The 24,926-nt window shown below is 37.8% G+C and overlaps 1 protein-coding gene across 2 annotated transcripts in view; it reads right to left on the bottom strand.

Annotated features, from left to right (window-relative positions):
• The window catches only part of MIPOL1 (mirror-image polydactyly 1), a 401,247-nt gene that overhangs the window by 350,498 nt on the left and 25,823 nt on the right, over positions 1 to 24,926 (bottom strand). Inside the window, exons 2-3 of one of the 2 annotated variants that reach the window (XM_025392166.1) lie at positions 20,345 to 20,452; positions 508 to 645 (exon numbers count right to left, since the gene is read on the bottom strand). The gene's annotated coding sequence lies outside the window, so the exon portion shown is untranslated. The remainder of the gene's footprint in view (positions 1 to 507; positions 646 to 20,344; positions 20,453 to 24,926) is intronic. The other variant, XM_025392167.1, reaches the window with a different exon arrangement.

The raw sequence follows: 24,926 nt of genomic DNA, 5'->3' as shown, positions 1-24,926 counted from the left end.
ATTTACAGGATAAATGGTTTTCTAAAACATTTATAATGGGACAATTAACTGAGAATTTCAACAGGCGAAATTAAATCTTTTTCTCAGAAAAAGGTTCTTTTCTTCACACATATATTTTAGTATATACAGTTCAGGTTAAGCTTTTTAGACATTCATGCTGATTTGGGTAGAGAACCATTTAATTTATTTAACTGAAATATTCTCCAACTATAATTTTAAGCATTTAAGAAAAATACATTTTTACTTTATTTGCCATAAATTTTATACCAAATATTTCAAATTTACTGATTTCAATTTACTGTGTATATATTCATATAGATTACTTTTATAAATTTTACTTATAAAAGAAATTTAAGAATACTACTCTAATTTTAAAAAACATAAAGACCATCACTAACTTGTGGAATTACCGATACTCCTCTCTCTTATTTGTTTTCGTAGTAAACATGATAAAACACTATGCCAGTGTTTTTTTTATGCTTTTAAGGAGAATAAAATTAGATTTACCTCACAGATAGAACCCTGCGTTCTTTAAAAAGTCCTCAAATAAAGCTGTAGTAAGCTTCTCCTTTTCCAATTTTCTCTAAATATGTTGATTTGGAGTTGGCAATCTTTTTCTAAGTTTCTCATTTACTTTTGGATTAGCTGAAAATATAGGAAGTTATTAATATCAAAGAAATATGTTCCAGTCAATGAAGCCATTTCCCTACATATTGCCCAAAAAGGTTAATAATAATTGCAGTATTTTAATAAGAGATTCATATACCAAGACATGTAGAAAATACAGTCTTTAATAACCTCTGGAGTATTTTAAAACATGTCTTACAGGCCTTAATGTGCTTAGTAATATACTATTTAAAACCATAATTTTATCCCTCTGCAATATACAGTCACTCTTCCTCATCATTTACCCAGCTAATGAATGCCAGCAATTAGTAAAATGTAATCCCATTGCACAATCATTTTAATGCTTTTAGCACTCAGAAAAGTAAACACCAAATTAATACTGCTCAAGCCATATCAGATCCTAGTTGGAAGCAAGCAATTATAGTTCAGCTCCTCAGGTGTAATTAAATGATTGGAATGATTTAGTTCCATAAATGCAAGTTAATTCATAAGCAAGCAACAAATATACTGGGAGTAATTACAAGAAACATTGACAGTCTAAGCAGGGCAAATTCTTTTATAAGCCTGATGTAGTAAAATGCTGCCCTCTCCTGGGCATTTAAAGGAATAACTCAGAGTCAAACAAAAAAATTCCACAAAACCCAACTTTTAGAAAGCCTCTAGACAAAATAACCAATATATCAATTTGATTCCATGACTTACAACAAAAATCTAAATTAATACCTATATTATGATAATTTATGGACACTGAGATAATTAATGACTCGTCCAATAAAGCTCTGAGTCCCAAACTACATCTATTTTATATAGGCAATTTCTACACTTTTAATGAAATCAAATAATGCTTATGACAGACTGCAAGTGAAACTTCTAGTACCCAACGAGACTGCCAGTCAACACCTCTGTTCTCTCAATGGCAAAGTGTAACTTGACTGTTATGGATAATAACTAAACTATGCTTTTATATGTAGTAAAACATGCATGGAAAATGTAAAACAAAATATTCAATACTGTTGTGACTTTACATAATGATCTAAAACTAATTTTTTAATAAACTTCAATAATCAAAACAAAAACCTGAGTACTCTTATAACTCTCATTATAGGCATATTTCAAAATGTAAAGAGTACCAAGTACTACACAAAAACGCATTCTATTTTAGGTCATCCCCAATATTTTACCTTCTTAGGCTAAAATTCAGGACAAATGTATTTACATACTAACTACTCAAGTGGTCCATAACTTTTCAGACTAAACTTTCAGAAGCTTATTTATTATACTCTTAAGTTATGTTATAACCAATAAGCCTGTGTTAAAAATATGTATTAGTAGCCTTAAACCCAAACAGTATCATCCCATTGCCTTTCTGTAATTTGCACATGTTCTCTGACAAAATATTGCAATTAACACAATAAATATTTACTTTTTCAAAAAATACAAATGGTCCTTGGCAGAAGATAATGCTTAACACTCACCAATATTTTTGGAGACAGAGAGACCAATAAATTAATGTCCTTTAAATTTGCTTTTAAGTGCATTAAAATAACCACATTCTAAGTCATAACCAGCACAAACTATAAAAATAAAAAAATCAAAATATTTAAAAGTCCTGTCACTAAGTTTAAAATGTACAGCACATTTGCTTTGCCCTTGATGTCACAGTCTTATTTTTCAATTCATATCTTGTACACTGTAAGTTAATTGCTTTTGGAAAGTACTTATTATTCATGTAAAAATTAATGTGCCAATGTGTTTAAATCCTCTTAAATGACCATTCATGCATCTTTCTTCTTTAAGTACCAATGAAATCTGTCAAAAGACATCAATGCAAAATGGTCTTAAAGGAAAGTTCTAATAGAGATTTTTTTTTCTGCTAACACAAGATTTTCATACTCACCAACTTTACTTAAATTCCATTAATTTTTTAAGCTACTTTTAATAAATTCACCAAGTAAAATTTTTAGGCCTCATAGTCTGTCATTTGTGTTCCAGCTGACATTATGAATATTAATAACAGTGTTATCCTGATTAAATAGGCTTCATATGAAATCCCTGTGAATCCTATAGCTCAGACATCTCATTTTTCCAACTCTTTATGAATTTGGATTCAGACATTAAACTGGAAAAATCTTAAAAAACAGATTTAGTGACATATTTGCATATTCAGCAAAAATTAGATGTTTTAATGATTCAAACAATTAAAACATATCTACATATAATAGGAGAAGATTTCTGTAAACATGCAACATATTTATACTTCTATCTTTTTTAGGACAAAGGATTAAGACTAATAAAATACTATTTTCTGTCCTTACCTTAAAGATTTGATATCAAGAATTTGTCTCGGTCAAAAATTATATATTCACATTAAAACTAGTGGGATGATTTTACAGTAGACAATCAGATAAATTGGGTTTCTTAATCCAAATGCTAACTTACTACTTTACAGACAAAACATAAAAATTACGTTATTACTAATCTACACCAAGTTCAAGAGGCAACGTAAAATCAATTTCCAGCTAAAGTTTGTTTATAAGTTGGATGGAAAAAATTACCTATTTAAAAAAAAAAAAAACAAACTCTACTGTAACCAACAGAAGATATATGAGCAGCTGTTAAATTAAAATATTCTCCATAATAAATTCCTAGCCTCATTCCTCCAACTTATTTTTAATTCTGAAAAATTTTCAGTATATAAAAAAGGAAGTGGCCGGGCATGGTGGCTCATGCCTGTAGTCCCAGCACTTTGGGAGGCCGAGGCGGACAGATCATTAGGTCAGGAGATCAAGACCATCCTGGCCAACACGGTGAAACCCCATCTCTACAAAAAAAAAAATGAGCCCGGCTTGGCGGTGTGTGCCTCTAGTCCCAGCTACTCGGGAGGCTGAGGCAGGAGAATTGCTTGAACCCGGGAGATGGAGACTAAAGTGAGCCAATGTTGTACCACTGCACTCCAGCCTGGCGAGACCCTGTCTTACAAAAAAAAAAAAAAAGGAAGTGAGTCTTATTATAAAGAAGAAAATAAAAATAAATAATAATTAAGCAAACTGCATACCCTCTCTCTCTCTAGGTACACAGGAATCTCAATATATCTGATAAAGTTTCCTACATGCACTCATCAAAAAAAGTAGGTTGAAAAAATTTAAACAAACATCCCTACGCTCTCAAATGTGACTTGACTCTCCTATTTACTCAGCATTAAAACACTTCATGAAACAAAATTTGTTCTTTGACCAGTCTGAAATTTCTAATCTGCCTAAAAAATTGTAAGTAATTCTGACATTTACCCTTTAAAATTAAATAATGCCTTTTTGACAGAGAAGCATTTAAAAATGGGATTTCATTCCCCAATGTAACAGTATCCAGGATTTTTTAAAACATTTTAAATAGGAGATGCTCTTCCTACCTTCCTCCACAAAAGCCACACTTTACCAAATGTTTTCAGCTGACTTTGGTTTATGCCACATTTTTCATATTTTCTTAGCTTAATCACAAATTTGTGTAAATTGAATCCAAGTATCAAACTAGAGATCATTTACAATACTTCATTTTATCCAACAGTAATTTCAGAAAAACTCTGAATTTTGTATTTTCTAGCTTGAGAAATGCTGATAATTTCTGCATTAAAACAGTTTCATAAAAAAGAAAGCATGCTATTTCAGAAAGCCAAATATTTTATCACACAACACAATATAAGCACATGTCCTACTATTGGATTTTCATCTTATTATACAAAAGACTCAAACATTTATAGCCCCTGACACATTCTCTCCCTAAAAGAAACTCTTTCACCCAGTGTGCCTACTCCTTACGAAGCTCCAGACAACTCAAGTTCCTCAGAGCTATGAAAAGCAAGAAGAGGTTCAGGAAGAAAGGGTAAGGGATAATAGTGGCCCTGTACCACAGCTCTACAAATTTAAAAGGCATATATTTAAATTATTTGACCCCACAGTTCCATTACTAAAAATATTTACAAAAATATGTAAGATATATTTTTATGTACAAAGATATTCACTGAAGCAGTTTTTATTCATAAGAACAAATACTCATGCTCCAGTCATGCTGGTCTTCTTTCTGTTCTTCGAACACACCAAGCTTACTCTTACCTCAGAGCTTTTATCTTGCTATTATACTCTATGCCTAGAATTCTCTCTTCTAGATCTCTAAGCCATTTTTCTCATTATGCAGGCCTTGCTCAAAAGTCATCTCTTACAAAGGTTTTGCCTGGCCATCCCATCTAAAGTAGAAACTCTTTTCTCATCACATTACCTGCACTACTGCCTTCATGAAACTGATTTGTTTAGATTTTATTTCATTGTTTTTTGATATATCTCAGCAACTTACATGGAAACAGGGCCCTTGATTTTCTCCTCCATCTCTGCATCCTTAGAAGAGTATTTGGCACAAAATATGGACTCAGTAAATATTTGATGAACACACAGGTGGATGGACAGGTGGAGGGACATGACTAGCAGGAAACTAGAACTAACATAAATGTCCATCAATAGAAAATTGGTATAAATAAAATGTGGCTCAACCATATGGAAAACCTATATGGTTTATACCACAAATGCAAGAGATCTATATATACTATGTGTATACTATGAGCCAGACATTATTATAGGAGTTAGATATAAAATGGTGAATAAGACAAATAGATTTCCTATACAAATATATCTTTGGTCAAACAATACAGGCACCAAGTATGGATAAATTAAAAACAGAAAAATTAAACTCACATATATATACATGCTTGAATAGGCACATTATTTTTTTACAGAAGTATACATAAGAAACTATTACCAGTGGTTAGTCTGAAGAAAGGGCCTACGAGTTGGGGTGGGGAGATAGAGAAAATTAGGGAAAGAAACATTTATATTTCATTTTATATTTATATGTATAATTTGATTTTTTAATTGGGTGCATGTATTACTTCTAATTTAATAATTAAATATTTATAATTAATATGGAATTTAATAGGAAACCTTGAAGGACATTACATTACCACTGAGAGGCCCAAAATGAATAGAAAGAAAGTGATCTTCATGACACCCTTGAAACTCTGAAAAAACTATTATTGCCTAATTAATCTTTTATAATTATACTTTGTTATGATTGATTGACTGCTTGCTTGCTGCCTTGTTTGCTTGGATTAACTGGACTAAAAAGTTCAAAATAAACTAATACATATGGCAAGAATTTCTTGAAATAGAGAAATTCAAAATGTAAGAAAGAGTTTCTGAGAACTAAACAAATATTTCTAAAAACCACATTTCTTAGTTCAATTAGGGACTATTTACAATTGTCTCAGAATTCAGGCATCTAAATTCAGGAGTCTAAAGTTTAAAAAATTTATAATGAAAATAAATTGCTTTATATTATTACATTTTATGTCTATCACAGACAGTTCCCCTTTGTTTATGCTTTAATAGTCAAAAAGTTACCATCAAAAAAGACTCATTACATCCCATCATTGAAGGTCAATGTAATGGTTTCCGCCCGCCTCCCCATCCCACCCCCTCACTATCCCCCCGCACCCATAATAGAGACGAGTTCTATCTTGCCCAGGCTGGTCTCAAACTTCTGGACTCAAGAGATCCTCCCACCTCGGCCTCCCAAAGTGCTGGGATTACAGTCATGAGGCACTGAACCTAGCCTAATTTTATGTGTCAACCTGACTAGGCCGTGGGCTGGCCAGATATTTATAAGCATTATTCTAGGTGTGTCTGTGAGGTTGTTTCTGGATGCGATTAACATCTGAATCAGTGTACTGGGTAAAGTGGACTGCCCTCTCTAATGTAGGTGGACCATTTAATCAATCAAGGTCCTGAATAGAACAAAAAGGCTGACCTCTAGAAAGCAAGAAGGATCTCCTCTTGCCTTACTGCCTTCAGCTGGGACACCAGTCCTTTCCTGCCTTCAGACTATGAAATATTCACTCTTTGGGGGCTCAACCTCGCTAGTCATTAAACTGGAAATATACCATCAGCTCTCCTAGACCTCAAGCCTTCAAACGGGCACTGGAATTGCGCTGCTGGGTCTCCAGGGTCACCAGCTTTCCGACTGCAGATCTTGGGACTTGTTAGCCTCCACAATCACATAAGTCAATTCCTTATAATAAACCTGTGCATGTGTGTATGTGTGTGTGTCACCTACTGGTAGTTTCTCTAAAAACTAACCATAAAAGGACATCAAATTAAGAGGAAATTAATACTTAGTGCTTCAAATATATGGCTTCCACATTTTCAAAATTTGGAGGATAAGACAATATACTATTTTGAATACAGCAGTAGTCTTTAGTGCCAGCTGCAAATGACACTTTGAGAATAAATATGGCACTGCAAAGCCTACTGATAAAAAGCAAAATTTTAAAACTAATATTATTTTCAGAGGGTAATCACATACCAGGATTTTCTAAAATATCCTGAAACGTTTTGCCCTAAGCAAAACTAAACTAAATCACTTAATCTAGCACAGAACAGAATATAAAAACAAAGTCAGATTATAGAATCGTTTCTCCAGGGAACAAATAGCCTGTTTGCTTAAGATCCTTGTGGGTGCCAAGTTCTGACACAATGATATACTCCTTCATACAAAGGTTTACATTTCCATACAGCCAACTGAAGTTCCTGGCAAATCAAAGGTGAAAACATATTAGAGCAAGCTAAACTGATCTATAATGACAACTGTTATAAGCAGCCACTTGAAATCAAACAAAAGAATAGCTATCAGAAAATGTCTTTCAGAAATAAAGTAAAAATAATCATTTAGGTCTTTAATTCATCATATATTATAATGCTTACTAACAGATTTTTCTCAAATTGAACAAAAGCCATTTAGTGATTTTCCATATTTTCTGTAGTTTTACAATAAATACTGACAAAGAAGACCTTAACAAACAGAGGCATATACAGAAGAATAAATATATTCTACTAACAAGTTATGCTTTGAGTTTTAAACATGTAATGACAATTTTATAATTGAGCCATAATTGCATACTACACTCCAGCCTGGGCGACAGAGTAAGACATGTCTCAAAGAAACACCAAAAAACACAATATTTTATCTACGTAATTTGCTAAAATTATTGTAGCTAATCAATCTCAAAGAACAGTGCTACATGCAACCTACGTACTGCATTTTTAAAAATTTTAATATTAAAGTCAGCTTACAGGTTATAGAACACAATTACTAGAAGTGAAGATTTTAAAGATAGTAAAATAAATTAGACTTATAGTTCCAATTTCTTGTTCATTACCAAGTATGTCACAGCCTCCTCCATTCATTTTTCTAAGAAACTACAAAAGCTCATTTAATTTCTTGAGTAATTCTTAATAAATGTTTTCATTAATGAAAAGCAAGTAGTAAGAATATGATACCAAAACAGATGTTCCATAACATGGGATAAAAATGCATTGTGAAAAGAAAAAACACAAGAAGCTGAACTATATATACAAATTTCCTTGAAGAAACAATTAGTTTTATTCTTCCTGCAATTTCAAATTATAATTTCAGCTATAAATTATATGTAAGTGTTATACTCTTTTTTTTACCACATTATAATTTCTTAGGATCCAGAAATACATGTTCAACTACAAATTTGTTTCCAAACATACATTTTTAAAAAGCTATCTCAAAATGACAAACCAACTAAGCTAAAAATATTAGCGATAAAATTAATACTAATACAGTTGCAGAGTGTTTCTGTCCAAGTATTAAGTAAATTAAGCAGGCCAGGCGTGGTGGCTCATGCCTGTAATCCCAGCACTTTGGGAGGCTGAGGCGGGCGGATCATGAGGTCAGGAGATCGAGACCATCCTGGCTAACAAGGTGAAACCCCATCTCTACTAAAAATATAAAAAATTAGCTGGGCGTGGTCGTGGGTGCCTGTAGTCCCAGCTGCTCATGAGGCAGGAGAACGGCGTGAACCCAGGAGGCGAAGTTTGCAGTGAGCTGAGCGCCACTGCACTCCAGCCTGGGCGACAGAGCCAGACTCTGTCTCAAAAAAAAAAAAAAAATTAAGCAATGTATGCTACTTTTAAAAGACTTTCCAAAAGACACAGATGACTTTCCATTTTTCATTTTTAAAAAATACGAATATTACTTTTTTTTTTTTTTGAGACTGGGTCTCATTCTGTTGCCCAGGCTGCAGAGCAGTGATGTGATCTTGGCTCACTGCAACCTCCAGCTCCCACACTCAAGCAATCCTCCTGCCTTGGCCTCCCGAGTAGCTGGACCACTGGTACAAGTCACCACACCCATCTATTTTTTTTTTTTTTTTTTTTTTGGTAGAGGTGGGGTTTTGTCGTGTTGCCCAGACTGGTCTTGAACTCCTAGGCTCAAGCGATCACCAGTCTCTGCCTCCCAAAGTGTTGGGATTACAGGTGTGAGCCACTGCACGCAGCCCAGAATAGCACTTCTTTCAAGAAGGTTTCATTTCTATGATGCGGTGATTTATATAACATGATCATGATTACTACTTGCAAAACGGCTGTATGAGTAACCTGGCATTTTATATTATTAATTCTTTAAGAAAAATCTTTTCTTAAATTCAAATAAAATAAAGGGAAACCAAAACTGAATATTTATCCTGTCACAAATATTAAAACTATTACAAAAAGACAAACATTATATGCCTCCTGAGGGAAGTTTGTATCACTAATAAGTATTATCCTGGGGTGAGAATGGGAGATGGGGGAAAAACAGCAGGATTCACAGGACAGGTAGAATATGGGATATATATGAAACAAGATTAACCAACACAAATCATGAAGGATAATTGTCAAACCTGGGTAATACATACACAGGCATTTGTGATTCTGTTTCTCTACTTTTGTGTATGTTTGCAATCGTTTATAACAAACAGTTAAAACATATATTGCAAAATAAAAGAGAACATACAGCATTTACTTTCTTGCAGAATTCACTGAATAATTATTTCACAGAAGGGAGAAGATAGTGTTTGCCTGTAAGTCTCAGCTGCTTAGGAGACCAAGGAAGGAGGATCACTTGAGTCCAAGAGTTCAAGGTTACAACGAGCTATGATCGCGCTATTGTACTCCAGCCTGGGTGACAGACTGAGACTCTGTCTCTAAGAGAAGAAAAAAATTTCAAAATTTCAAAGACAAAAGCAAGCTCAAAAGGAAGAAAGCGAAATGTTCACATACCAAAACAAACCATAACAGGCAGTGAGTAGGACTTAAGCAAGCAGTCCACAAGAATAGAGACCAAACTGGCTCAACGGTTAGAGTTCAACCACACAGATTCTCTCCTTCCTTAAATAGCAATCACATATCTCTGAGCACCTGCACAGTGTCTTAACCAGACACAAACCACCCACCAAGTTGGGTGCAAAAGTTAACTACTTAAGATCAAAACTTCAAGGTGGCACAATCACTTAAGGCCAGAAGTTCAAGACCAGCCTGAGCAACACAAGACCCAGCCTCCACAAACAACAATAAAACTTTTTAAAGCAAAGTCAAAGTGCAGAGATGTTAGTAAAATAGTAGACTAGAAAAATGTATGCTCTTGTTATCCCAGAGAGAATTTTTTAAAAAACCAAAGCAGAAACTGTCTGAACCAACTTTGCTGGAGCTATAGAAAACAAAGGTTTACAGCAACCAAAAAAATGCCAAATCAAGAAAAAGACATCTTCAAAATGATAGCACAGTATTATATGGCTTTATTCACTTGCTCTTCCCCCATCCCCCACCTGGTGCAGTGGGAGTCCTATACTTGAAGCAGTTCCACCCTCTAACTAGAGGGAGCAGAGAAGACCTGACAGACAAATTGTTGTGCATGTCTGTGCAGACCTGTCTAGGAGATGCTGAAGGACCGACACAAGGCACTCCTCTGTTTCTTCTAGCTCAGAACTCAGGTAAGAAAAGTGGCAGGTACTGCTTGTACAGGCTGCAAAGTGACAACAGGTCCACAGAGACCCAGGCCAAGAAATGACTGGGGGAAACATATGACAGACCATCTATGACTTGAAAGAGAAGCTGGAGCAAGACTTTCTGGGAAATTAACACATGACCACATGACAAGCAGCCAAGTATACTGGGGAATCTAGAAAGCCAACACATACCCAGGCAAGAGGCATGCCCAGAAAAGACCTGAGATCTTAAACTTTCACCTCAGGCTGATCCCCTGGATCAGATTAAATCTAAGGGGTAAAGGAGTGTCCCAGCACATAAGCAATTTGCAAAGACTGAAAGAGGCCCTGGCATTCCAGGAAAACTCTATAAAAACACCAGCTGAACATAAGCTAAAGGAACAGCTGTCAATGATCACACATAACAAGGAACAGTGTGCACAAATAATTTGGAGGCCAGGTGCGGTAGCTCACTCTGTGATCCGAGCACTTTGGTAGGCCAAGGCAGATGGATCACCTGAGGTCAGAAGTTCAAGACCAGCCTGGCCAACATAGTGAAACCCTGTCTCTACTAAAAATACAAAAAATTAGCCAAGCGTGGTGGGGCATGCCTGTAGTCCCAGCTACTCAGGAAGCTGAGGGAGGAGAATCACTTGAACCCAGGAGGCAGAGGCTGCAGTGAGCCAAGACTGCACCAATACACTCCAACCTGGGTGACAGGGGTCTCAAAAATAATAATAATAATAATTTAGAAAAGCCTCAAAAGAAACACACTACTATAGCCTTCAACAGGCAAAAAAAAGTGGCGGGGGGGGGGCCTTGATTAGACGTTTCTCCAAGGAAGACATACAAATGGCTAATACACACATGAAAAGATGCTCAACATCATGCGCTATTAGGGAAATCTATGTCAAAACCACAATGAGTTATGACTCATACCCAGCAAGATGATTATTATCAAAAAATTGAGGCCAGGCGTGGTGGCTCACGCCTGTAATCCTAACAGTTTGGGAGGCTGAGGTGGGCGGATTGCCTGAGCTCAGGAATTCGAGACGAACGTAAGCAACACGGTGAAACCCCGTCTCTACTAAAATACAAAAATTAGCCAGAAGTGGTGGCATGCTCATGTAATCCCAGCTACTCAGGAGGCTGAGACAGGAAAATCATTTGAACCTGGGAGGCGGAGGTTGCAGTGAGCGACATCGCGCCACTGCACTCTAGCCTGGGTGACAAAGCAAGACTTCATCTCACACACACACACACACAAATTGAAAATACCAAGCATTGGTAAGGTCATGGAGAAATTGGAACCCCTGTGCATTGCTGGTAGGAATGTAAAATGATACAAAAGGACAAATACTTTATGATTCCACTTATATGAGATCCCTAGAATAGGCAGATTGATAGAGATAGAAAGTAGAGGCCGGGCGCAGTGGCTCAAGCCTGTAATCCCAGCACTTTGGGAGGCTGAGACGGGCGGATCATGAGGTCAGGAGATCGAGACCATCCTGGCTAACACGGTGAAGCCCCGTCTCTACTAAAAAATACAAAAAACTAGCCAGGCGAGGTGGCGGGTGCCTGTAGTCCCAGCTACTTGGGAGGCTGAGGCAGGAGAATGGCGTGAACCCGGGAGGCGGAGCTTGCAGTGAGCTGAGATCTGGCCACTGCACTCCAGCCTGGGCAACAGAGTGAGACTCCATCTCAAAAAAAAAAAAACAAACAAAAGTTATTGTATTGTAATTTCACTTAAAAATATTAGCAAACCATCATTTAAAATTATTGCATGACTATAAAGTTTGTTATGCCATTATTCTATTACTGAACATGTAGTTTTATCAAATTTTTAACAATTAAAATAATATTATGGCAAATGTCTTTGTCATAAGACATTTGGAGCTTGCAGTGAGCTGAGATCCAGCCACTGTACTCCAGCCTGGATGACAGAGCGAGACTCCACCTCAAAAAAAAAAAAAAAAGCAGAATAGAGGTTATCAGGAGCCAGGGGAGGGGGAATATGGAGATACTGCTTAGTGGGTACAGAGTTTCTGCTTGGGATGATGAAAAGTTCTGGAAGTTGCTAACAGTAATGTTTGTACAACATTGTGAATGTACTTAATGTCACTCAACTATTCACTTAAAGTGGTAAAATTTATGTTATGTACTTTTATGATACACATACACACAAACAAGAATAAATGCTATCTGTGATTAATAAATAGTCCAGTAACAGAGGACTATTATTATTACAATTAGAGTCTAACTATATCACACACTCATACAAAGTCAACAGTAATTCCTTGAAGATGGCCTCAAACCTATGGTTCCTGACCTGTGTGTCAAGGTATTCCCTAACACTGCAGCAAACACACAGGGATTAAATATTTTAAATTTTCAAGAGAAGCAATGACATCTGTTGAACATTATGTGAACTACTAGTTCAAGAAGGTTCACTGTTGGATCATTAGATCTCACTACATTCTATTCAATGAATTCATATCTTTACAAATCTGGGTTTACAACAGTTACTGGGATAAAAAGCAAGTAGCATGCAAAAATCAGTTTGGAACAAGAGAAAACAATAGCTCAGAAGTAGCATAAAAATATTAAGACACTAAGGGCATCATGAAAAAAAGTTTGGGAACATACACTTTAAGAATTCAGCTGGCTGGGCACAGTGGCTCACGCCTGTAATCCCAGCACTTTGGGAGGCCGAGGCAGGCAGATCACGAGGTCAGGAGATCGAGACCATCCTGGCTAACACGGTGAAACTCCATCTCTACTAAAAATACATAAAAAAAAAAAATTAGCCAGGCGTGGTGGGGGGCACCTGTTGTCCCAGCTACTCAGGAGGCTGAGGCAGCAGAATGGCGTGAACCTGGGAGGCATAGTTTGCAGTGAGCCAAGATCGCGCCACTGCACTCCAGCCTGGGTGACAGAGCGAGACTATGTCTCAAAAAATAAATAAATACAAATTTTAAAAAAAGAATTCAGCTAAGTGGACCACAGTAGACCTCTATCAGTACTGCAGGGACGAATAAATGAGTAGTAGCTAGAATGGAAGCGTACTATATTCTAGGTTATGCTAATACTTTAACAAAAGCAACAGTCAATAATTAAATTAAAGGTTGGGGGCTAGGTGTGGTGCCTCATGCCTGTAATACCAGCACTCTGGGAGCCTGAGTCAGGAGAATTACTTGAGGCCAGGAGTTCAAGACCTGCCTGGGTAACACAGCCAGACCTCGTCTCTACAAAAAATTTAAAAATTAAAAATTAAGGCCAACCATGGTGGTTCATGCCTGTAATACCAGCACGTCGGGAGGCCGAGGTGGGTGGATCACTTGAGCCTAGGAGTTCGAGGCCAGCCTGGGCAACACGGCAAGATCTCACCTGAAAAAAAAAAAAGAAAAGAAAAAAAGAAGGGACCAGACAATGTTGAAGACGAAGCCCACAGCAGCAGATTGTTTTCCTCTATTTTCAAGAAAAAAAAATTTATCATGTCCATGCCCTAACTGAACAGGACCAATGATTAACAGCAGAAACAATAACTAACACCACAGACGTCTCAATTGAATAGGCTTACACGATTCTGATTGAAGAATAAAGTTGAGCAAACTTTCTACTCGATGGGTGCCAAAACCATTGCACCCAGATCAGCTGCAGACAACAGCAGAGCTTTCAATGGAAATTTTTTAAAAGTAGGATCAAGATCCTGAAGCATTTCTTTGAAGACTGTAACAGAGATAAACATGGTTTTACAGCAGTATGATCCTGAAGACCAAGTCCAACCAAAGCAATGGCCACCAAAAAGTAAAAGTCCAGTCAAAGCAAAAGTGGACTGGTCAAGAGCAAAGGCCATGGCAACAGTTTTTTAAGATGTTTGAGGCATTTTGATTGACTTTCTAGAAGGCCAAAGAATGACAACAGCTGCTTATTATGAAAGTATTTTGAGAAAGTCAGCAAAAGCGTTAGCAGAAAAATGCCTAGGAAAGCTTCACCAGAGAGGCCTCCTTCCCAACAGCAATGTTCCTGCTCATTCCTCTCATCAAATAAGGGCAATTTTGCAAGAGTTCTGATGGGAAATCATAAAGCATTCACCTTATAGTCCTGATTTGGCTCCTTCTGACTTCTTTTTGTTTCCTAATCTTAAAAAATATGTAAAAGGCATTCATTTTTTATCAGCTAATGATGTAAAAATGACTGCACTGACATGGTTAAATTCCTAGGACCCTCAGTTCTTTAGGGATGGACTAAACGGCTGGTATTATCATCAACAAAAGTGTCCTGAACTTGATGACACTTATGTTGAGAAATAAAGTTTATATTTTTTATCTTTTAATTCCATTTTTCCAAAAACTTTTTGAAGCCCCCACATATAGACTAAACTTTTTGAAAAAGTTAAAAGCTTTTTGAAAAAAAATGAAGTTAAATACAGCCAACTGACTACTTCTTGGGACCAATTTATATTTAAATTGCACTCAGGCCACAAGTACCTGATGTTAACATTTGTAGTGGCTGTATTAACACTGGCCCCAGCAATCAAAGAATGACTGGAAATTTTAGGGAGTATTGAATTACTGAATCGAGCCCAAATGGTGTTGAGTGGCATTTCATGATGAAATACATGTGTTACCCCAAATAGTGACACTAGAGGGTGCTGTCTTCCAGAAGACTGGTCAAGACTGGCATCAATTTAGAAAGATGAAGCTATACATGCATGGAGTGGATGCCTCACTAAGCTGATGAAACAGTATACACCTCAGCTACAATGGAGAAGACTTACATAATCACTTAGGAAGGACTACTGAATAATTTAATCACTGTAGAATCTGGCAATTTTAGACTGGCCAGATTTTAATCTTTCTGCCTTGGCAGTGTGATATAGCAATGGGATTGCATGTTCATTAAAAGAAGTAAATGAAAATCAAATTTGCTTGATCTCCAGAATTAGAAAATATGTTGGCAGGCTGATTTAAAGGCCCCAACTGACATGATACGTGTGAAAAATTGAGAAAAAAAGTGAATTTGGTCTTAGAAAGATGACACATGCAAGTAAATGCCTCCATCAATACTATAAAAAGGTACAAGTATTGCTGAAAGAGAAGAAAAAATAATAGTCAAAATGGTAAGAGGATATTAAAAGGTACAAGTACGTGTTGACAGAATAGGAAAAAGAATAGTCAGAATGGTAAGAGGACATTAGAAGACTCGTGAAGAGATATAGTTGCAATTTCCATTTTCCCATTAGATGGCTCAAGTCCTGGTGATCACAGGAATACTAGTATGTTTCTCCTTTTATATAAAATATTGGGAAAAAATGTGAGACAGATTATAAAAAGATGACTGAACATGTGTAGCAAGATACTAATAAGGGACAGAGAGTAGACTGTGAAGAAGAGTTAAGTTGATCTAGACCTTAACCAAAACTCCTTATAAACCCTGATATATGAAATGTATTAGCTGAGTGATAATTCTTTAATTAGTAACTTCTTTTAACTTTTATTTTCTAAGTATTACTTGTATTCACAGTGTATATTTATATCATTGTGTACTATAAAACAGTATATATTAGGTAAACTGTAGAAGTCAAGTATGATTTATATGCCAAACAATAATAAAATATTTTTTATTTTTAATTTAATATTTTTTAGAGACAGTGTTTGGCTCTGTTACCCAGGCTGGAGTGCAGTGGTGTGGTCATAGCTCACTGCAGCCTCAAATTCCTGGGCTCAAGTGATCCTCCCACCTCAGCCTCCTGAGTAGCTAAGACTACAGGCACATATCACCATATCTGGCTACTTTTGTAAAATTTTTTGTAGAGATACAATCTCCCTATGTTGCCCAGGCTGTTCTTTAACTCCTGGCCTCAAATGAGGCTCCGACCTCAGCCTCCTAAAGTGCTAGGATAACAGGTGTGAGCTGCTGCTCCCGGTCTCTAGGGCTTTTATTCAGTTTTCTCATCCACACCTCTTTGATAGCAATTTTTTTTAGTGATTAACCTTTACTGATTGTTCCAAAACATTCATCTTATTTTTAATAGAGAGAATGCTTTTTATAATGAGTTTCCATTAGCTTATTTTAATATATTAAATTACATAATTATGATCACAGATACAATTAGTATAAACAGGTTTGAGAACAAACACACCTGACACTACTTTTTAAGTATAGAGATCAACTGGTAAAAGCAGAAGTATCTACAAGACACTCATCTACTAGCCTTAGTATCAAGCACACCATAGAAATCAGTCAGTATGTTAATACCAGTGGGAATGGAGAACTTCCATTATTTTGGCAAATCATTGAGTGGAAGCCATTTATAATAATTTCAACTGTATATTGAAAATATTAGCTGGGCACGGTGGCTCATGCCTGTAATCCCAGCACTCTGAGAGGCCAAAGCAGGAGTCTTGCTTGAGGACAGGAGTTTGAGACCAGCCTGGGAAACTCAGGGAGAACCCATATCCACGAAAAATAAAAACATTAGCTGGGCATGGTGGTGAGTGCCTGTAGTCCTAATAACTCCAGAGGCTAAGGTGGGAGGATCGCTTGAGCCCAGGAGTTTGAGGCTGCAGTGGGTTATGACCACACCACTGCACTCCAGCCTGTGTGAGAGCGAGACCCTGTCTCAATAATAGTAATAATAATAATAAAATCTTTTACATTTTCTTGGTCATTAGAGTACTGACTGAAAGTATAAGGACAGACAAATAAAAACTCACCATCTCCACCAATCAACTGTATACATTCTCCACACATAACTGGAAAATAACATATAGACAGATAGATAGATGGAGATATATGGAATAAAATTATATTTTGCCTCTAGTTACATAATGAATAGGAAGAGTATTGAACTGTATTATATATTGGTTTACTTACGTTTAATATTATTATCTCATCAGCTGCATTCCCTTGTTTGCCATGCAGCAGCACAATATCATTAGTATCCAGCGCCATCTACTGGAGAAATAGACTCACTTTGCAAAGCTTATGTGTCAGTCCTTTTTATTAATTTTGCAGTAAACCTAACAAAACTTTTAGAAAACCCAGCTTTTCAAGAAGATTCTGACCAAAATTTTTCGTTTGATAAGTAATATTTATGAACACTTGGGATTTCTTCAACATCTTCTAAAATTTTCCCATAGGAAAAAGAAAAGTGGCAGCTCATTTCTCCAAGGAAAAGCTTAGTATTCACACTGTCCCTTTAAGGAAGATGATAAAATATACAAAGTTACTCCACAAGATAGAGATATGGAGCAATACCCTGCAAGCACCACTGTAAAACTCTCTTCAAAGTTCCACTGGTCACAATAACAAACAGCTAGAGACATATACAAAAGAAGCAGCAGGGTTTCTCAACACTTTGTTGACCTTTTCCTATTAATAAATAACATGATAAAACATTTTTGTATTTCTTAAAAATTTGGTGAAAATTTTTAGTACTGTTAGAGTAGATTTAAGATTATCAAAATTCACCTCTTAATAACTATTTTTAAATGCATATTTATGTATTTTAATTAACAAGTCAAAATTGTACATATTTATGCACAACATGTTGTTTTGAAATATACATTGTGGAATGGCTACATTGAGCTAATTAACATATGCATTATCTCACATGTCTTTTTTGTGGTGAAAACACAAAATCTACTCTCTTAGCAATTTTCAAGAATATAATACATTGTTATTAACTGTAGTCACCATGTTTTACAATAGCTCTCTTGAACTTATTCCTCCTGTCAAACTGAAATTCTGTCTCCTTTGATCAACATCTCCCCAATCACTCCCATCCCCAATCTTTAGCCCCTGATAATCATCATCTTCCTATTTCTAAATTCAACTTTTTTAGGTTCTACATATAAATGAGACCATGCAGTCTTTTTGTAACATATATTTTTTTAATGTAAAAATATTTTAATCCTTAATGTAACTAAACTTTGAGTCAAACCCTATTTTTGAATCATGATATAAAGTATGTAAATTTAATTCAATAAAAGCCCCTAAAATCAATCACTAGCATAAAGAGGTATATAATCAGTAGTGACAGTAACAGATTTTTCCTCCTAATAGTTTTATTTCTACATCGCTGCATAAACTCAATATGGAATTTAAGTGTATATCTCTTCATGTTGTTGACTTAATTTAATAATGTTAATTGGTCTGCTACTCTGTAATGTTAATTCATATAGCCAATGGGCTTTTTTGTTTTTGTTTTGTTTTGTTTTATGGTTAATCTTCGTGGCAAGAATGAATAATGGGCTTGGGTGCAGTGGCTCACACCTGTAATCCCAGCACTCTAGGAGGCCGAAGGCAGATAGATAACTTGAATCCAGGAGTTTGAGACCAGCATAAGCAATATGGCAAAACCTTGTCTCTACAAAAAATACTAGCTGGGTGTGGTGGCACACGCCTGTATTCCCAGCTACTTGGGGGCTGAAGTAAGAGATCACTTGAGCCAGGGAGGAGGTTACAGTGAGCTCAGATCACACCACTGCAGTCTAGCCTGGCCAACAGAGTGAGATCCTTCTCAAACACATACACACGCAAATTAATCTTTTAATAATATTTATAAATTTAACAATGCACTCATTCATCTCTCTAGTGCCTGTTTTGCACAATACCTAGAAAAGTATATATGTTTAAATAAGCTATACACTGTAAAGATGTTTGATGAAATTGTTGACTTACTTTGGAAACTTTACCATTTTCAATCTGTTAACTTTTCTTTATTGGTCAGGATACTTATTTTACCAAATCAAATTTATTCATTTATTTAGAGACAGGGTCTCACTATGCTGACAAGGCTGGTCTCAAACTCCTGGCCTCAATCAATTCTCCTGCCTTGGCCTCCCAAAGTGCTGGGATTACAGGCATGAGCCACTGTGCCAGGCCACAAATTGTTTCCAGTATTTCTTCTTTTGGGTGCCTTGCAACACTAATTACACACAAAAAATGTGAAGCAAAGTATTTTTGATAAGTTGATTTTTTAATTATTGTTTCAGACCTTTAACTCGACCTGAAGAGAGAGGATAAAGATAGTATCAGTGGTTGAAAGAAAGACAATTTGCTTCCTAAAGCAAGAACTACATTTCACAGGCAACCCAATACAAAGTTTTCTGCTATTCTCTGGGTCATGGTGCCATCATGTCATTACCATCATACCAAGACCCTAGCAATGAACTGTTTGTTCTATTTATGGGGACAAGAAACTAAACGGTTTTTAGGTAAGGTAAGGTTGGAGTTTTTGTCCTAAAAATGTTTTAATCAGCAGTCACGAAGGCGTCCAGTTCCCCTTAAGACACTGAACTGCAAAAGGTTGCTAGTTCTCTTCCCCAAAATCCACCTAGAACTACTTTAAAAAAAAAAAAGTCATTGACCTGAGGAATCAACCAGAAACTTCAAGAAATCTGTGTGTCAACTGTCTTGAAATAGGGTTGGGAGCCACCTCAGGTGAAAGGCAGACACTGGCGATGCTGAAAGAATAGGTGGGAGAAAAATGTGTAATGTATATGTTTCTTAAGTTCCAGATGTTGCCTTAGGTCAATCGTTGTCTGTCCCACCAATACAGAAATCCACAGCAACAGCCCAAGCAGCAAGTGCCAAATGGTACTGTCAAGGCAGGGCAAAAATCTTGCTGGAGTAATGAAAAGAGATGGGATCTAACCATCATTTCCTCTTCTACTCTATCCCTTTCCAAATCCCCATCCTATTTGGATTATAACCATACAAGTTCCTATTAAATGTGCAGGAAAATCATATTTCCTAGCCTTATTTATATTTTGGTCGCTTGAATTGTAGCCAAAGTAGTGTGGGCAGATGTGATACAAGCCAATTTCAGGACTTAACCACTAAAGGCATTCTGTGAGCTCCTTTAGCCCTCTCCCACAACAACCTTGAGAACCTTGTGATGGTGCCATCACAGGATAGAAGGAGCTTTAATCTCTAAGCCAAACTCTGTATGAGTGAAAAACTTGTGTTGTATTAAGCCATTATTTGGGTGTTATAAGTGCAAGATAGTCTCTCCTATCCTGGTACACAACTTAAAGAGATTGCCGGCCCACTTCCCTCAATGCTGACTAAAGGAGTTCCTTGTTGCAATAACAACAAATGTCAACAGTGATTCTGTGGTGCTTGAGACTCAATAACCTCCAGCTCACCCCACTTCCACTTCTGAAAATACACACCCACATACATACATACACACACACACACACACACACCCCCCACACTTCATGTTTTAGACCTTGGATGTGTCTCTGTTCAGCTGCACCACCATTTCCAAACCCCAGATATGAGGAGAGATAGTATACAATGACTCTGTATAGGTTAAATAATTAACTACATTAAAAAAATTTTGAAGTATTGAATACATGAATAGACTATACAGTGTTAATTGATCACCTCTTTGGGGAAATGCACAATTTCATTTGAACAGCAAGCAGTCTCTAAGAAGCAGGAAAAGGCAAGAAACAGATTCTCCCTAAGACATGCTAAAAATCCCCAGCCCTATGCCATCTTCATTTTAGCCCAATGAAAATTATTTCACATTACTGACCTCCAGAATCATAAGATAATAAATTTGTGTTGTTTTAAGCCACCCAATTAGTGATGATTTTTTACAGCTGTTACAGCAGCAGTAGGAAACTAATACATATGCCTTATGAGTTCCCTAGCTCTCACAGCACCTCATATATTCAGAGACATTTTCAGCTTCTTACAGAACAAACTCAAAAAAGGAGGCATCACAGTCAAGAATTAACTGGACACTGAATTCTCAATAATCAGGAAGCTGCCAAAAATCTTATCTCCAATCTCCCAAGGAGTATTTCTCACACTACCCAGACAGGAGTCCTAAGCCAGCATGTTAGCTGAAAGGTAAAACACTTTCCTTTTTTTTTTTTTGAAATAGGATCTCACTCCACTGCCCAGGCTGGTGTGCAGTAGTGCAACCACGACTCACTGCAGTCTTGAACTCCCAGGCTCAAGCAATCCTCCCATCTCAGTCTCCTGAGTTACTGGGACTACAGGCATGCACGCACCACCACACCCAGTGATACGGTTTCTCTGTGTCCCCACCCAAATGTCATCTTGAATTGTAGCTCCCATAATTCCCTCATGTTGTGGGAGGGACCCAGTGGGAGATAACTGAATCAACAGGGGTGGTTTCCCCCATACTGTTCTCATGGTAGTGAATAAGGCTCATGAGATCTGATGGTTCTATAAGAGGGAACCCCTATTGCTTGGCTCTCACTGTCTTCACTTGTCTGCTGCCTTGTGAGACGTGCCTTTCATCTTCCACCATGATTGTGCAGTCTCTCCATCCACGTAGAACTGTGAGTCCACCACATGGAACTGTGAGTCCATTAAACCTCTTTCTTTTGTAAATTGCCCAGTCTTGGGTGTGTCTTTATCAGTAGCATGAAAGCAGACTAATACAGCAAATTACTACCAGCAGAGTGGGGTGCTACTGTGGATACCCAAAAACGTGGAATCAACTTTGGAACTGGGTAACAGTCAGGGGTTGGAACAGTTTGCAGGGGTCAGAAGACAGGAAAATGTGGGAAAGTTTAGAGCTTCCTAGAGACTTGTTGAATGGCTTTGCCCAAAATGCTGATAGCAATACGGACAATAAAGTCCAGGCTTAGGTGGGCTCAGATGGAAATGAGAGACTTGTTGGGAACTGGAGTAAAGGTGACTCTTGTTATATTTTAGCAAGAGGCTGGAGGCATTTTGCCCCTCCCTAGAGATTTGTGGATCTTTGAACTTGAGAGAGATGATTTAGGGTATCTGGCAGAAGAAATTTTTAAGCAGCAAAGCATTCAAAAGGTGACTTGGGTGCCGTTAAAGGCATTCAGTTTTATAAGGGAAGCAGAGCATAAAAGTTCAGAAAAGTTGCTGCCTGACCACACGATAGAAAAGAAAATCCCATTTTCTGAGGAGTAATTCAAGCCGGCTGCATAAATTTGCATAACTAATGAGGAGCCAAATATTAATCCCCAAGACAATGTGGAAAATGTCTCCAGAGGTCTTCACAGCAGCTGCTCCCATTGCAGACCCGGAGGCCTATGAGGAAAAAGTGGGTCAGCCCCAGGGTCCCCGTGCTGTGTGCAGCCTAGGGACTTGGTACCCTGTGTCCCAGTTGGTCCAGCCATGGCTGAAAAGGGCCAACATAGAGCTCGGGCCATGGCTTCAGAGGGTGCAAGCCTCAAGCCTTGGCAGCTTCCACATAATGTTGAGCCTGAAAGTGAATAGAAATGAAGAATTGGGGTTTGGGAACCTCTGCCTAGATTTCAGAGGATGTACGGAAATGCCTGGATATCCAGGCAGAAGTTTGCTGCAGGGTGGGGGCCCTCATGAAGAACATCTACTAGGGCAGTACAGATGGGAAATGTGGGGTCAGAGCCCCCACACAAAGTCCCTACTGGGGCACTGCCTTGTGGAGCTATCAGAAAAGGCCACCATCTTCTAGACCCCAGAATGGTAGAAGTACTGACAGCTTGCACCATGTGCCTAGAAAAGTTGCAGACACTCAATGCCAGCCTGTGAAAGCAGCTGGGAGGGAGGCTGTACTCTGCAAGGACACAAGGGCAGAGCTGCCCAAGACCATGGGAACCCACCTCTAGCATCAGCGTGTCCTGGATGTGAGACATGGAGTCAAAGGAGATCATTTTGGACCCTTAATATTTGACTGCCCCACTGGATTTTGGGCTTGCATGGGGCCTGTAGCTCCTTTGTTTTGGCCAATTTCTCCCATTTGGAACAGCTGTATTTACCCAATGCCTACACCCCCATTGTATCTAGAAAATAACTAACTTGCTTTCAATTTTACAGGATCATAGGCAGAACAAACTTTCCTTGTAACAGTTGAGGCTTTGGACTGTAGACATTTAGGTTAATGATGAAATGAGTTAAGACTCTGGGGACTACTGAGAGGGCATGATTGGTTTTGAAATGTGAGAACATGAGATTTGGGAGGGGCCAGGGCTGGAACGATATGGTTTGGATGTGTCCCCACCCAAATGTCATCTTGGATTAAAGCTCACATAATTACCTCATGTTGTAGGAGGGACTCAGTGGGAGATAACTGAATCATGGGGCTGGTTTCCCCCATACTGTTCTAGTTGTAGTGAATAAGTCTCACAAGATCTGATGGTTCTATAAGGGGAAACCCCTTTCGCTTGGCTCTCACTGTCTTCCCTTGTCTGCTGCCATGTGCCTTTCACCTTCTACCATGATTGTGAGGCCTCGCCATCCTAATGGAACTGTGAGTTCACTAAACCTTTTTCTTTTGTAAATTGCCTGGTCTTGGGTATGTCTTTATCAGCAGCATGAATGTGGACTAATACACCCAGCTACTTTTTAAATTTTTGGTAAAGACAGGGTCTCACTATGTTGCCCAGGTGGGTCTCAAACTCCCAGGTTCAAGCAATCCTCCCACCTCAGCCTCGCAAAGTGCCGGGATTACAGGCATGAGCCACCACACTCGCCTGGTAAAACATTTTCTAAACAGAGTTCTCTCTCACTCAGTCACTTCCTATAACCAGTTCAAAGATGATTCATGTGGAATCATAAAATACATATTTAGATACAGGTGCTGCCATTTATTAACTCTGTAACCTTTGAGAAATCACTTATTTTTCCTGCTTTAGGGAATTGAGATAAATGGTCATCAAAATGCTAGATTTCACAACCTAGCAAAATCTCCAAAATAAAACTGTTGCCAGGTTTTTATTTCATAAAGGAAGGACTTTAAAAGGAAGGAACAGTCACCATCTGTAATAACCAGCCTCTCCTAAATTAAAGAATATTGTAGCAGGACATAATTTCAAAGAACACAGCCCTTTAAATTCAATAAATTTAACTTTGTAAAAAACACCCAGGAGGGGCCAGGCATGGTGGCTCACGCCTGTAATCCCAGCACTCTGGGGGGCTGAGGTGGGCAGATCGCCTGAGGTCAGGAGTTCAAGACCAGCCTGGCCATGGTGAAACCCCATCTCTACTAAAAATACAAAAAATTAGCTGGGCATGGTGGTACATGCCTGTAATCCCAGCTACTTGGCAGGCTGAGGCAAGAGAGTTGCTTGAACCCGGGAGACAGAGGTTGCAGTGAGCTGAGATCGTGCCATTGCACTCCAGTATGGCAACAAGAGCGACACTCTGTCTCAAAAAAAAAAAACAGGAGGATCCTGAAAAAGATAGTGGTAGAGGCAGCATCGTTTTTGAAACTCCTCATATGTCTACATAGAGCAACCAGGATAGTAGACCCAAACCCATAAACAAAATATTGTATTTTTAAATATTAAATATTAACATCTACCACAAAACTAAGTAAACACCAGGCCAGTCACAGTGGCTCATGCCTGTAATCCCAGCCTTTGGGAGGCCAAGGTGGGCAGATCTCTTGAGGTCAGGAGTTCAAGACAAGCCC

The sequence above is a fragment of the Theropithecus gelada genome, chromosome 7b (genome assembly GCF_003255815.1).
Source record: "Theropithecus gelada isolate Dixy chromosome 7b, Tgel_1.0, whole genome shotgun sequence".
NCBI classification, from domain to species: domain Eukaryota; kingdom Metazoa; phylum Chordata; class Mammalia; order Primates; family Cercopithecidae; genus Theropithecus; species Theropithecus gelada.
The sequence above is the reverse complement of the archived record's forward strand: the minus strand, read 5'-3'. Positions and strand labels throughout refer to the sequence as shown.